The sequence below is a fragment of the Acipenser ruthenus genome, chromosome 11 (genome assembly GCF_902713425.1).
Source record: "Acipenser ruthenus chromosome 11, fAciRut3.2 maternal haplotype, whole genome shotgun sequence".
In the NCBI taxonomy this organism is placed as follows: domain Eukaryota; kingdom Metazoa; phylum Chordata; class Actinopteri; order Acipenseriformes; family Acipenseridae; genus Acipenser; species Acipenser ruthenus.
This window is the reverse complement of record NC_081199.1, coordinates 26,325,106-26,338,100: the sequence shown is the minus strand read 5'-3', so window position 1 is coordinate 26,338,100 and position 12,995 is coordinate 26,325,106. Positions and strand designations below refer to the sequence as shown.

The window sequence follows — 12,995 nt, the reverse complement described above, 5'->3', positions numbered from 1 at the left end:
ATGTGAATGCGACTTGTTTGTGTGTGTGTGTGTGTGTGTGTGTGTGTGTGTGTGTGTGTGTGTGTGTGTGTGTGTTTTGGCTTCAAGGCAGAGGATCACCTGGTCTGTGTGTGTGTGGTGCTATTGCATGTTATTAACAGTATAGTGGGCAGCAGTGTGGAGTAGTGGTTAGGGCTCTGGACTCTTGACCGGAGGGTCGTGGGTTCAATCCCAGGTGGGGGACACTGCTGCTGTACCCTTGAGCAAGGTACTTTACCTAGATTGCTCCAGTAAAAACCCCAACTGTATAAATGGGTAATTGTATGTAAAAATAACATGTAAAAATATAATGTAATTTATGTAAAAATAATGTGATATCTTGTAACAATTGTAAGTCGCCCTGGATAAAGGCGTCTGCTAAGAAATAAATAATAATAAATAATAATAATAAATAATAGTACCACCACGCAGGTGCTGGTTCGGGCTTTTTGTGACTGACGACAGTGAGAACATGCTAAAGCACAAATGATTGTAGATTGCGTAATGCGACATGGGTTGAACATACTACAGGCTACTGTACTACTGTGCGTTCCATGGTGACTGAATGTTGTTGGTTGCGGTGACTTATGTGATTTACTCTGTCAAACCAATAGTACAGATTTGCTTGATTATGCCTACTGATGATGCATATTATTGGAATAATATAATTCGGTCTGCGTGAGACCGGTTAGAATGTTAGTGTTGTGAGTGAAAATACATTTGAAATGAAGCTGCAGTATCGAATAAATTGTTGCTTGTGGTGATGATAAAACTAACAATACTACATTGTCATTTTTTTGTGTTTGTCCATCTACAAATCTGTGTCCTCTATGGCTACTCCTGAACCCTTTTAAAAGGTGGATAGATTTACACGTTTAGTGAGTTGTATTAAAAACGTAATTATTTCCTTTTTGAGTAGACGTACCATTCATACACTTGGACTAGTTTTTTTATTTTTCAAATACAAAATGAAAGCTTTAAGAAAGTAGAGTAAAACCCCCTACACATATCTTTCTATATTAACATTGTGTACGTGGACATGCAGATTCCTCCATAGATTATGGTACTCTAAATATAGTGACACAAAATAGCCTTATCAGGTTTCAACACAATTGGTTTTCTAGATATGTGAAAGCAAGTACTGGGTAGTGGAATCAGATTTTTCTGCAAAAATGATCAAATAAAAAAAGAAAAATATGCCCCCTAATAATGACAATGTAGTCAAAATAAAAATGTGAGTGTGTTTTTGTGAAACATAACATTGATTATTATTTTTACCTTTTTTTTACTGGGATTTCTGTTATGCACTCTGTCAATGTTGGCCTGAATAACGTAGCCAGAAGTTCATTTGCCAGTACCGAAACCTTGTAAAACCGACAGTGTTGTAAATGAAGCAGTGGAACACTACGGTCTCTGCTGTCGATCCTTCCAGCACGACACACAGGGAGCCTCGTCTCCTGTGACCTTCCTCAATGTCTCTCATCCAGCTTGCAGCACCAGGAGCCAGGAAACTGTCTAGTTTACAGTGTCTAAAAAAAACAGTACTTTTCTCTCACACTCTCACAAAGTGTACACACTAGTATTTGTAGGGTATTCTCACCTAAAACATTTTTTCTGCCTGTAATAACCTCTCTCCTCTGTTTCTCCCTGTGGCCTCAGTAGAGCTTTCAGGATCATGTCCCTACATCAGGTGCTAGGGGACAGGTTAACCTGATGTACTAAGAATTTAGACATAATTCTTAGAGCTCTATTTGGAGGCCATAGGGGTATTTTAAACTCATTCATTTTAAAGTCACCAGGATGTAAAGCAATGGAAAATGAATCTTAACAACAAGAATAATGCGTTTGTTAATATAACTCTTTGCATTTCAGACCCAGTTACTTTTTAAGGTGCCCCAAATAGTTTTAAAAATGCTTGAAAATTTCAGCTGTGGAAGACTGTAGTAAAGAAACATCAATACATGATCTTGTAAATGTCAAATATAACATTTGTGGGAAATTGCAGCTTTTAATTTTCCACTGTTAAAACCCCCAAGAGATCTTCACTTGTAGCCAGAGATAGATTTGATGCTAGGGCTGGAAGACATGAACATGTAATGAGTTACCCCATCATTGCAGCAACACTAGGCCACTGTCAACATTGACTGCTCTTTGATTTCCACATGATGTGCCCAGAGACTGTGGAGTGTGCTGGATGTTGTTCTTCTCAGTGAATGGACTGTATAAAGAGGACTTATGGTTATCAGGAAAACTACTGACACTCTGAGCTAACTTACCCAGGGAATTGATTGCACGTCTGTAAACACTAGGGTCTTTGTGGATAACTAGTGCAATTTCAGTCTGCAGCATGAGGAAGGCCAGTATAGCATTGAACTAATAACACAAATCCACATATTTTAGGGGATTTTCTGTTCTGTAATCTGTTGTAATTAACCTTTAGGCTGCAGAAAACTCATTTGGGTGGTTTATGTAAAAAGCTTGCTTTGGTCTATAAATATGTTGTTTGATCATTTTCCATAAGTGTTTATTGAATACATTCATTAGTATTGGCTGAAAAATGGGGGGCATGCAGTTCTGAAATCAAAACTTGTGGTTTTTATCATGGCTATGTTTCCATAATCAGTTGAAGTTCAGATGAGTACAGAGCTCTCTTTGTTCAGGGGTAAATAAAGAGGATTTTTATTAGCTGTATGACCTGAATTTGGACGTCTTTGTAAAACCGGCACACACTATATTTAATATACATTTCATTCATAAAGCTCTGAATTTTTATATCCTGGATTTATAAAGGTGATTTTAACAAATTCCTTTTTACTGAGTAAAATATGTTTACTTACACAGTGCTGTGCATTAGTAACTGTAACCTACTTGGACTTCAGAAAGGTTACCAACATTTCACTGGATTCTTTCAGGAGTTTGTTTTTTCCATAGTAAGCAGTGCTACTTATTTCAATAGGAGGCTGTGTGGTCCAGTGGTTAAAGAAAAGGGCTTGTAACCAGGAGGTCCCCAGTTCAAATCCCATCTCAGCCACTGACTCATTGTGTGATCCTGAGCAAGTCACTTAACCTCCTTGTGCTCCGTCTTTCGGGTGAGACGTAATTGTAAGTGACTCTGCAGCTGATGCATAGTTCATACACCCTAGTCTCTGTAAGTCGCCTTGGATAAAGGTGAGTGCTAAATAAATAAATAATAATAATATTGCCATGACGATGGGACCCTTCTTGTAGACAAAAGGACATATTTTCAAAGTGTTTCCTCCAGTCTATAATTAACTATTTTTTTTTAAAAAAGAGAGAAATAAAAATAATGTTCATTTTTACAAAACCTTAACTAAAATAATTAGTAGTAATATACATCCAAGTTCTCTTAAACACTCTCAAATTATTTATTTCACAGTTTTGATTTAAAATTGCTTGTCTGGCTAATTTGATATTCCCTCAGTGCTGCAATTAAGAAAATGCATCCTTACTAAATTGTATGGCTAAAAATATATACAGCAGTAATATAAGAGAGGTGCACAGTTATTCTGGGGATTGGGTGGGTGGTTCTTTTGCTTGCTGTAGTTTCTTTGCTTTTTTCTCTCCTTGAATTAATTCTCTCTACAATCTAAAACGATTACTGAAGTAAAAAAAAAAAAAAAAAAGTTGTTGCGCTGACATGCGTGTTGCCATTACTTTCACAGTTCTAGTGTATCAATGTTAGGATTTGAGATTCTTTGAGTTTGTTGTCATTAGAGGAATGCAGATTTCTCATACACAATGTGCAAATGCAGTTTCCTGTGGGTGGAGTACAGTGTATACTTCACTTAATAAAACACATGACTTGCTGATAATATGAATTTTGATATTAATAGATATATTATTTATAGGTGACGATTGTGTCACATCTAACTGGTCCTACCATGGGACTTCCCGTTTCTTAATGTGTTTTAGAGGAGAACACAATGAAATTAAAAAGACCTATTTTTTTTTAAAGCATGTCCTAACTTGTACCTTTCTCGACTAGATTTTTTAAAAGGGGCAGCTGTAGATTTGAAGTGTAGATTGAGGAAGTGGCCTTCTGTATTGTATGCCTCTAAACTGTGGTGTGTTTGGTAACAATGCTTTTAAGAACCTCAGGGACCACTCTTCCAAATTTGAAACACTTTTGGTTTCATGCCCCCCCACAGGTCATTAACCCCCTCCTGAAATTAGTTTTTGGTATTTCTACCAAGTTTAGGTTATATAAGGTTCTTACAGCAATACTAACATTTTAGTACCTGCATCCCCTACAGGGTAAAGGGTTCAACTGAAGTTCGAATAAAACTTGTCACATACCCCTCGTCTGACAACTTACCAAAAGTGAGTTGGGTGCTCCTGGTATTTTTTTTTCTCGAAAGCCCTACTCATTATGAGTCAAACGAGGTGCTGCACATGATGGTAGCGTCTAAGTTGAGCCCAGGCTGAGTTTTCACTTTAGGTTGACCTTTGTCAGGTCACAGCTTGAAGGAGAAATTAAAAAATAAATAAATAAATAAAAATAAAATAAATTGGCATTTCTGAACTGTCCGAAAACCCCCAGGTGAATCTGAGATGGTCGGGCAACAAAATGCCCCTTTTCTGCTTGAGTTAGTATGGAATGACCCATGAAGTGTTTGGAACATAAACAAATAAAGAACTGATTTGTAAAGTTAAGGGAAAGGTACTGTGGAATTGAAAGGGGAGATACAAAATTACTGCAAGTAGGGAGAAGTAGAAAGTTGTGGAGACTTCACAGAACAAGACTTAAAACTCATGTCACCATTGTAGATGTAGTGTCCAGTTACTTTTTTAAAAAATATATTTTTACATAATGTAATGTGCAGCATACCCATTAGTGTTATTTCAGTGCAATGATTTATATTTAAAATACATTGGGAACTGTAAATGTATGTGTGTGCGATTTTATTGTATTGTTTTGAAACCCGACACCTCCTTATGTTAGACAAACATGTCCGGTTTAGCGAGGGGCTACTGTATGATTATGAAAAGCTTTTTGGGGGTGTGTGTGTATATATATATATATATATATATATATATATATATATATATATATATATATATATATACATACAGACGTGCTCAAATTTGTTGCTCATTGAAATAATGCTTCATTCCTCCTGAAAAGTGATGAAATTAAAAGCTATTTTATCATGTATACTTGCATGCCTTTGGTATGTCATAGAATAAAGCAAAGAAGCTGTGAAAAGAGATGAATTATTGCTTATTCTACAAAGATATTCTAAAATGGCCTGGACACATTTGTTGGTACCCCTTAGAAAAGATAATAAATAATTGGATTATAGTGATATTTCAAACTAATTAGTTTCTTTAATTAGTATCACACATGTCTCCAATCTTGTAATCAGTCATTCAGCCTATTTAAATGGAGAAAAGTAGTCACTGTGCTGTTTGGTATCATTGAGTGCACCACACTGAACATGGACCAGAGAAAGCAAAGGAGAGAGTTGTTTGAGGAGATCAGAAAGAAAATAATAGACAAGCATGGTAAAGGTAAAGGCTACAAGACCATCTCCAAGCAGCTTGATGTTCCTGTGACAACAGTTGCAAATATTATTAAGAAGTTTAAGGTCCATGGAACTGTAGCCAACCTCCCTAGGCGCGGCCGCAAGAGGAAAATCGACCCCAGATTGAACAGAAGGATAGTGCGAATGGTAGAAAAAGAACCAAGGATAACTGCCAAAGAGATACAAGCTGAACTCCAAGGTGAAGGTACGTCAGTTTCTGATCGCACCATCCATCGCTTTTTGAGCGAAAGTGGGCTCCATGGAAGAAGACCCAGGAGGACTCCAGTTTTGAAAGAAAAACATAAAAAAGCCTGACTGGAATTTGCTAAAATGCATATTGACAAGCCACAATCCTTCTGGGAGAATGTCCTTTGGACAGATGAGTCAAAACTGGAGCTTTTTGGCAAGTCACATCAGCTCTATGTTCACAGACGAAAAAATGAAGCTTTCAAAGAAAAGAACACCATACCTACAGTGAAACATGGAGGAGGCTCGGTTATGTTTTGGGGCTGCTTTGCTGCGCCTGGCACAGGGTGCCTTGAATCTGTGCAGGGCACAATGAAATCTCAAGACCATCAAGGCATTCTGGAGCGAAACGTATTGCCCAGTGTCAGAAAGCTCTGTCTCAGTCGCAGGTCATGGGTCCTCCAACAGGATAATGACCCAAAACATACAGCTAAAAGCACCCAAGAATGGATAAGAACAAAACATTGGACTATTCTGAAGTGGCCTTCTATGAGTCCTGATCTGAATCCTATCGAACATCTATGGAAAGAGCTGAAACTTGAAGTCTCATTGAGAGCTACAGAAAACATTTGATTGCAGTGATTGCCTCTAAAGGTTGTGCAACAAAATATTAGGTTAGCGGTCCCATCATTTTTGTCCATGCCATTTTCATTTGTTTTCTTATTTACAATATTATGTTGAATAAAAAATCAAAAGCAAAGTCTGATTTCTATTAAATATGGAATAAACAATGGTGGATGCCAATTACTTTTGTCAGTTTCAAGTTATTTCAGAGAAAATTGTGCATTCTTCGTTTTTTGTGGAGGGGTACCAACAAATTTGAGCACGTCTGTATATATATTTTCAATATAGTTATCGTTGTGGTTTGTAAATGAAGTTGCCATTGCCATGTCTTTTTAAACTGTGTATTGTATCTGTTGGTGTTGTGTCTGTCGCTTGTCTATTGAGGGTATACTGATTAAAGTTATCCTCCATTTCTTTTGACTGTGTAGCAGATAGCCAAAGGATGGGATGCCACATTGTAGATTACAAACTGCTTGGCAGTATGTATGGGAATAATCTTTTTTGCAACTAAACACAGCTGTGAAAACACGAAGCCCGCTTATCCTCTGTCCTATACAGGATGCACTTTGTATTGTCCGTGCCGATTCTATTTTTGACTAGATGAGTTATTAAGTATAAAGGTTGCTGTTGCTGGACACACGAGTCAGGAACACCCAGCTGCAGTACTTGTATTAGCTCTGTTTTATTGCACTGTACTGTACAAAAGAACCACTCCTGTTGGCACCAATGTGATTCCTATAACATTTAACTTTTCCTGTTCTGAAATGGTAATAGAGACTAAATTGACAATATATTTTTGGTGCTTAAAAAAAACAGTGAATTCATAAATGAAATCATATTTTTACATATAGAAAGCTGGAGTCTACCTTTCAGTTTGCATTGCAGTTGAGTGCTCAGTTTCTGGTATGAATTCTCCTGTTTCAGAAGGAGATTTGGCATGGATGAAATACTGTAAGATGATATTTATTTTATTTATTTATGTTTACCAGTATACACAAGACTCAAGCCAAAATACCATCCCTGATCCAGCTGGTCCCAACCATCCATCCGACTTGGACTGCAATCAGAAAGCATCCTTTTTTAAAAGCCATTGAGATACTGCAGTACTGAACAAACACCACAATGAGCTGCAGAATGCAGGCCTTTATTATACTGTAATTCAACCTTCTTTCAGAGGAGCCCTGCAGTGTTTTGCGGTTTCAGTAACAACGCCTTCTGTTTAGAAGCACTGAAGGTTAGTGTAAGGACACCACAGGCGCTCGCACATGCTATGGATTGTGGTTATTTGCCTATCTTGGCCACAGGTCTTTTCTGGCCACAGGGATCTCAGTCTGAGTGCTCAGCGACGTCTGTTTTAATTAACGTTCAATAGTTTAATGGTGCTCACTTTGGCCAAGCTATTTTTGTGCTGCTGCTTTTCCCTGTGGCACAAGCACTGCACTGTTTAAACATTCTGTATATATGGAGAGTTGTACTGTACAGTTAATTATTTCACACATTTCCTCATCTTGCATTCGCTATCTGAATTTCCATGACGACGTCCATGAGGGCCATCCTGTGTTCAGAAGCCACCAGGCCCACACAAGACTGGTGATTAGAATGCTTATGGTCTTCTTACTGTATTTGTCTCTCATTCCGCCCCCAAAAAATGTTCTGCTGAAAATTACTGTATTTGTCATTAGGATTAATCTTTCAATAGAAAAACAAACCCAACAAGCTTATTAACCCCCACAGGGGATACTGTATATGTACTGTAGCGGAGGCTTTTCAAGTTTTTCTGTACAGTATATCATGACAGAAAATACAATCTAAAATGAGCAGAATTTGATTCATCTTGATTTTTGTGAAAAAGAAGAGTTACGAAAGTCTGTACTCGCTTTACTGTAATTAAATCCAAACGGGAGTTTTCGGTTGCACTGTGTCATTACAGCATAACAGGTGGGTGGTGTTAATTGGGCCTAATTCACTCTTTCTTGACTCTAATGAAGCGATGGTGTTGGTGTGTAATTGTATGAGTGTAGAGTATTGTCTGCTGATTGTGGGCATCATTCCTGTGTATTTGTTTTAAGGGGGGTTGGGTGATTTTGGCACAGAACAGCTCCTTGTGAAATGCAGGAGCTACAGTAAGCCTGTTTACAGATAGAAACAGGTTTGTTAATAATTGTAGCGCAGAGTTACCTCCAATATAGGGAATGGTAATACACAGGTTTTATTCTTTTATACAAATGTATCTAACTCTCTTCTTTTGCTTCACATCACTTTGAAGCAAATTTAAACCAGGTTGTATTTCAGCTACGGCATTTCAGATGGTTTTGTAAACTTGTAAACCACCTGCAGTAAACTGAACAACAGTGTTTAAATGAAAACTACCTTCCAATTGAGATAAAACACTACTTCACATTTACAAGAAACAAGTACATAATACACTCCTTCAGTAAAGACAAACAGACACAGAAGTAAAGGTTATTTGCACACAGGTGCTTCTGTGGTGGAGTAGTGAGCAGTTAAAAAAACACACATGGCTAATTTGCATAGAGCTTGAGGTAAAGTACAGCCAGCTGCTGCTTCTGCTTTCATTAATACTTCCGTAACGCAGGAAGATGCAAATATAACATGCAAACTAAAAATAAAAATGAGAAATTATACTCTATGTTCGTCTATAGTTTTAGGATTTTCTAAACGGCTATTAGAAGTAAACTAAAATTATTATTATTATTATTATTATTATTATTATTATTATTATTATTTATTTCTTAGCAGACACCCTTATCCAGGGAGACTTACAATTGTTACAACGTATCACATACATTATTTCACATTATACAGATATCACATTATCACTGGGTTTTTACTGGAGCAATCTAGGTAAAGTACCTTCCTCAAGGGTACAGCAGCAGTGTCCCCCACCTGGGATTGAACCCACAACCCTCCGGTCAAGAGTCCAGAGCCCTAACCACTACTCCACACTACATTTTTAAAGGTGGCAGCCTTACGTATTTGTAATATGAACAGGAACTCATGATGTCAACAGAAATCTGTAATATTTTTGTCAGATTCCTGCAGTATAGCGCTGCACAGTACCTGTTTCATCCCTAGTAAAATGGCTCCTAACTCCTCAGTCACCACTGTCCTTGACCAGGTGGAAATTTCCTTTAACAGCTCCAACAGTTAAATGCTGCTGACGGGGAGAGTGATTCGCATCCCAGCTGCCACACGCGAGTGCTTCAGCCTCTGTTCCTACAGACATCCATCTCTCATCAGGTGCCAGTCTGTGAGGGAAGTCGCAATGCGTAGTTCACTAAGCAGCTGTTATGTCATTTCAGGTCCATGATCACCCAATAATGGACACGATGTTGGCCATTTAATCAATGAGATGCAAAGGGTATAACATTAAAACTATATTGAAGGTGCTTGGTTTATGTAGAAATTGATGGTTTGTTGTTGAGTTCTTCAAAGTGCTTTCCTCCTGGAAGAGGGACAAACCCCAATGCAAGACCCGTCATTTTCTAGTTGTAACCAGTAGATTAAACATTTTATACACAATGCCCTATCTTTCTGTCCACACTAATCTTCATTGGCTTGTTAAGCAGATACTGGCACCAGTTTGAAGTCATATTTTTCGACAATTTAAGAGCAGCCATTAACATTTAAAAATGTCTTTTTTTAGTCTTCTGTTTGTGCTGTGCCAGCATTGAGACTCATTGGAATTAGTTAGAGTAAAATTATATTTTGCCAGGATATATATCGTAAAAATCTTAGAATGAACTTAACCAAGACGTTATAAAAATGACCGTCACAATCCTCACAGTGGAAAATACAAAACACTTGAGAGTTTCCACCATAATACTATACAACTGTGGGGCCACAAAATGCAAAACATATTGTGAAAGTACTGTCACAAAAACCCCACTGAAGGCATTTCCCAGGACTGAATGAGTGTGTTTAGGATACTGCTGAGAGTAAAAGGAACTACCTTGCAGCAGAAACAGACATGTTATGTATAGGCTGTTCATTGGAGGAACTTTTTCCAGGTAACTTTCCAACTGTTACCGTGGTCTGGGACACTCTGTGATTTGTGGAATCCCATTCAATCATTTATTTATTTTTTGGCGTGTTTTTATTTTCCTAGTAATCTGTTGCACACAGCCTCTATTGTCCATATCAGAATGGGCTCAGCTGCTTGTTTTAGCTTGCCTGGCATAGTACTGGCTGCTCAGAGTGGTGTTGGGGATACTGCTGCAGAATATCCCCCCTCACCATCTGTCATGGCTAGAAACAAAACAGATTGACCCTTATTTGTGCTTGTTTAAAACGGGCAAAGATGGATATAACCATTTTTTTCTGCTGTTGGGAAGCTGCTTTGGGCATAAGATTGCGAAGGGATCTTGGGGTTATGTGAGCTTTCTCGTCGTCATTTCCCAACCTCCAGTACTTTAATATTCTAGCTATGTGTTGTTTTTCTGCAGTCTTTGAGATTTAAAACCTGTCCTTCAAATTGTACAGTACCTTTCACCACCAGTGCGAGTTGGAGAGCCATTGAAATCAACTTGATCTCGATCTGCTGCTGATGGAAATGAACGAGTCTGATTTCAAACCACTTACAAGATCCTGACTAGTTAACCCCCCCAACACACACACACACACACACACACACACACACACAACAGACACACACCCACACACTTTCCAGCCCACATACTCATCTGGCCTATGTTAGTAACTTCTCATGTTTTCCAATGTTTCAGCTTCCACAAGTCTAATTCCAATAATGCAAGGTCATTTATGTCAATATTTAAACTTGTTGTAAATCACGCTGTTTTTTTTTCTTTCTTTGTAGTTTTAAAGGTTGGCTTGAGGAGAAAGAGTTCTCTGCCAGGAACGAGGAGGAAGACTGAAGCATCACAGCTAACTGGAAGTGAGTAGTGTTTTCTGAAAGGGAAATGCCACCCTTTTAAAAATGTTTACTTTTTGATAAAGGCTTTGTCTGCTTTTGTTACCTCTGAAACCACACAATTCAATATACCACAACTCCTTTGCTTTTTATTGGACAACAGTTTGTCCCAATTACCATGGAAACACACTTATGAATATCACAATTATTTGTTTTTATGTTCTTGCTTGTAGATTTTCTGGGAATTTGTTTTGTACTGAAAACTGAAAAACAAACCGTTCTGTAAAGCCATGCTGCTGAGTGCATTTTCATGTAGATTGGAAACACATTGTTAGTCCCGAGTTGAACAGAAAACGGACTGTTAGGAAGGAACTTTAAAGTGATACAGAACACCCTGTAAAGTTTACAAGAAACTCCATATGTTACCTTTGCAATGTCCTGTGTTGCCTGTTCTATTTTTAAACATAAGGCAACATTTTTTTATTTTATATTTATTTTTTTTATTTAGTAGTTGCCAATTTATTTATTTTTTTGTTATTTTCTCCCCAATTTAGTAGTGTCCAATTATTTTGTTTGGCTCCGCTCACCGCTACCACCCCTGCGCTGACTCGGGAGGGGCGAAGACGAACACACGCTGTCCTCTGAAGCATATGCCGTTAGCCGCCCGCTTTTTTACACACTGCAGACTCACCATGCAGCCACCCAGAGCTACAGTGTCGGATGGCAGCGCAGCCCTGGGCAGCTTAAAGTCAAGCCCGCAGGCGCCCGTCCAGACCACAGGGGTCGCTGGTGCGCGGTGAGTGGATGACATCCTGGCCGACCTTGCCCTCCCTCCCCCTGGGCGGCGCTTGGCCAATTGTGCGCCGCCCCCTGGGAGCTCCCGTCCTCGGTCGGCAAAGGAATAGCCTGGACTCAAACCGTCGCTGTCCAGACTATAGGGCGCATCCTGCACTCTACGCGAGTGCATTTACTGGATGCGCCACTCGGGAACCCATAAGACTGCATTTTTTAATCACATATCACAGGTTATAAATTGACTGGGTAATACATTTCTCCACATTTACTTGGGAGCGTTTTGTAACACTTTAAGAGTAGTAGGGCTGACAGACTCTTGGCTGCCTTTTATTTTGTTGGAGGAAAACATTTCCCCATGTATGTAAACAGCAGTGATTGTTACAGTACCGTTGCAGAAGCTGCTAGCTGCTTTGCAGAACCCTCTGCGGTTGTAATTGCAGCTTGTTAGTATCTTGCTGGATGAGGGGATGTTTTTAACATACAAATACAACCGGTTTTGACTAAAAGCAAATACCAAATACTCCATGTGCATTATTTATGTATAATTTCTTGGAAAAAAAAAAGGAATATTACTGAAAAACAACCACCACAAAAACACCCTGTATTGTCCACCTAACCCATCTTACTAGTTTTGTAATACAAGCAATGTGCTGACCTTTAAACACAACTGGTATAAATTGTACCCCGAAGTACATAGACTTAATAGAGAGGCTGTTTCATTACAGCTGCGTGGTGAACACTGAACACATTTCTATGAATTGATCCTTTGATCGTCCAGTTGATTATCTGTTTCAACTGAAAACTAGGGATTTGTAAAATTGGTTGGTAAAAAGCTATTTATTTGCCTCTATTCTTGTTCTTTACCAATTCAGTAATTCACATTATCATTACTGTGCTTACTTGTTATTGGCATGCACAGTATCATCACTGGGACC

The 12,995-nt window shown here is 38.5% G+C and overlaps 1 protein-coding gene across 4 annotated transcripts in view; it reads left to right on the top strand.

Annotated features, from left to right (window-relative positions):
- LOC117426930 (hyccin 2-like) overlaps window positions 1-12,995 on the top strand; it is a 72,781-nt gene that overhangs the window by 597 nt on the left and 59,189 nt on the right. For 3 of the 4 annotated variants that reach the window (XM_059033521.1, XM_034045177.3, XM_034045176.3), the window contains exon 2: window positions 11,212-11,289. The gene's annotated coding sequence lies outside the window, so the exon portion shown is untranslated. Of the gene's footprint in view, window positions 1-7,363; window positions 7,609-11,211; window positions 11,290-12,995 lie in introns of all 4 variants that reach the window. The other variant, XM_059033520.1, reaches the window with a different exon arrangement.